Source organism: Thunnus maccoyii, chromosome 22, assembly GCF_910596095.1.
Source record: "Thunnus maccoyii chromosome 22, fThuMac1.1, whole genome shotgun sequence".
In the NCBI taxonomy this organism is placed as follows: Eukaryota; Metazoa; Chordata; class Actinopteri; order Scombriformes; family Scombridae; genus Thunnus; species Thunnus maccoyii.
The window spans coordinates 26811166-26814846 of record NC_056554.1 but is presented as its reverse complement, the minus strand read 5'-3'; the positions used below and the strand labels follow the sequence as shown (position 1 = coordinate 26814846).

At 43.5% G+C, this 3681-nt stretch overlaps 1 protein-coding gene across 1 annotated transcript in view; it reads left to right on the top strand.

The window, feature by feature from the left end:
- The window catches only part of LOC121889732 (DLA class II histocompatibility antigen, DR-1 beta chain-like), a 37197-nt gene that overhangs the window by 980 nt on the left and 32536 nt on the right, over positions 1 to 3681 (top strand). The window lies entirely within an intron of this gene.

Here is a 3681-nt window from a genome sequence, read left to right as displayed (position 1 = left end):
CACACACACACACACACATCACACACACATCACACACACACACACACATCACACACATCACACACACATCACACACACACACACACATCACACACACATCACACACACACACACACATTACACACACACACACATCACACACACACACACACATCACACACACATCACACACACATCACACACACACACACACACACACACACACACACATCACACACACACACATCACACACACACACACACATCACACACACATCACACACACATCACACACACACACACACATCACACACACATCACACACACACACACACACACACACACATCACACACACATCACACACACACATCACACACACACACACACATCACACACACATCACACACACACACACACATCACACACACATCACACACACACACACACATCACACACATCACACACACATCACACACACATCACACACCCACACACACACATCACACACACACACACACATCACACACACACATCACACACACACACACACATCACACACACACACACACATCACACACACATCACACACCCACACACACACACACAGACACATCACACACACACACACACATCACACACATCACACACACACACACACACACACAGACACATCACACACACACACACACATCACACACACACACACACACACATCACACACACACACACACACACATCACACACACACACACACATCACACACACATCACACACCCACACACACACACACACCCACACACACACACACAGACACATCACACAGACACACACATCACACACACATCACACACACACACACACATCACACACACACACACACATCACACACACATCACACACCCACACACACACACACAGACACATCACACACACACACACACATCACACACATCACACACACACACACACACACACAGACACATCACACACACACACACACATCACACACACACACACACACACATCACACACACACACACACATCACACACACATCACACACACACACAGACACATCACACACACACAGACACATCACACACACACAGACACACACACAGACACATCACACACACACACACACACATCACACACACATCACACACACCACACACACACACACACACACACACACACACACACATCACACACATCACACACACATTACACACACACACAGACACACATACACACAGACACACACACACACACACCACACACACACACACACATCACACACACACATCACACACATCACACACACATTACACACACACACAGACACACATACACACATATACACACACATACACACACATACACACACACACACATACACACACACACACACACACACACACAGACACATATACACACACATACACACACATACACATACACACACATACACACACACACACAGACACATATACACACACACATTACACACACACACACACACACACACACACATGTACACACACACACACACACACATTACACACACACAGACACACATACACACACACACACACACACATTACACACACACCACACACATACACACACAGACACACACACAGACACATGCTAAGCTAATGTAGCATCCGTCCCATGTAGCTGTTTAGCTAGTAATGGTCTAACTGGTGTTGTAGTCCTGTTAGTGGGGCTCTGGGTACGTTTAGCTGCGTCTCGCTGTGCAACAGAAATTAAATGATCAGCTTTTAAACTTTTTACATGAACTAGAAATAAATGACGGTGCCTCCAGGTAGCAGGACTGTATAGTAGGAATCACTCATTTTAAATCCCACTAAGAATCATGTTTTAATTACTATTTCCTGATTTAAACTCAAATCAAACCTTAATGAAATGTAAATATGACACACACACACACACACACATCGCTGCCAGTTGGTGTGAAATGCATTCTGGGATACTTGGATGCTTTTCATTACGCTAACGTGTCTCCTGGTTTCTCTCACTCGCGTCTCTTCTCCCAGTGAGGACGAGAGAGAGACGTGAGGACGGAGGAATTTAATTTATCAAACGGGACGTCGTCGCTCACTCCAGCATCATTTTGAGGAGACAAGTTGTCATGACGCACTTCACCCTAAATGTCAAATATGAATAAGTCAGCAATAGAAATGACTAAGTAACAGTTTAAACTCTAAAGTTTGCATTTAAAATTCATGTACAATGAATGAACTTTACACTGTTACTTAATCATTTCTACATATTGATAGCTGGAAGGAAAACAGCTGATAACTGCTCCAGTGTTTAATCATTTGATTATAGATCTATAGCAGCGTCTGTCTGTCACAGAATGAGACACAAACAGACAATTTAAACCTGTTAATTACTGAAAGAACAGAACCCACATAAAGGAACAATAGAAACAGCTGCAGCCTGCAGAATATGTTTAAATAAAATGTTGCTTATTTAGTTTGTGAAAGTCTGACGTGCTTTTCAGGCTCAGGATGGTTTTATAGGAGACGCAGCTGTGTGACGTCATGTTTTCCTGAAGGAGCTGAGACGCTCTGAAACACAGAAGAAGAAAGGAGAAGCCTTTTGCCTCATGAAGAGAAATAGTAGAAAGTTTTAATGATTGATTCATGATTTAGTCATCTTTATTTTATAAATAAATAGGCTATGATCAGCTGCTGTTGTGCTTTCATTCCTTCTCCACAGGTAGTTTCCTGATCTGCTGTATTACAACAACAGCCGACTGTTTACTGTCCCGTCAGATCAGCTGACCAATCAATACACACTTTGGATCAAAGGGGTGTTGCCGTCCGTTAAAACACTTCCACTAGGATACACCTGTGTTTCCAGGAGCCTCCTCTCTCCTCGCTCCTCGTCTCCTCCAGGTGCATCTAAGGGATCGGAAGATCCTCCATGATGGCGGAGAGAGATCTGTTTCCGGGTCATGGAGGAGAGAGGACGCCAGGAAGCAGAGAGTTAGCTTAATGAAAAGCATCCATTATATTTTAAATGCAAATAATGAATTTAGTTGATGAAAACAAATATTTAAACCAATTATAAAAATAAAACATGTATAAAAATATTATACAAAACGTGTGTTTCCCTTTTGCTTTTAAAACTTCCTCAAAAGTTATGACCTTCTTCTATCTTATTTACCAATAGTGAAGCTCCTAACTAAAGGGCCACACACACACTCTGCGACCAAAATAAAATAATGTCGTTTAAATGAAATCAAAGCGTTGCAGTCTGACTCGCTGGTCGGGTTAGGGTTCTTCTATCTTATTTACCAATAGTGAAGCTCGGAGTTCAGAGACGTGAAACAAACGTTTCATCAAACACAAGCTGCTGAATCAAACAGCAGGTGGTTAATAGTGAGTTGAACCACGGTGAAGGATGAGGAACGGGGCGATGCATGGCGAGGGGACCGATGAGTGAGGCTACAGGCTGGCGGTAACAACGGTCCAGAGAAGTGATCAGTGAGCGGGAGACGTCTGCTCCTCCAGAGAGTCCGAGGACTGTTTCCTGGTCTTCATGACCCTGGTCTCAGTCACTGAACTCGTCCTAAAGCTCCTTTACTTCTCTCACCGACTGCATTATGAGCTTTAACCTGATTGACATGAACACATACTAACAACACACAGTAGCATCAGCTGCTACTGC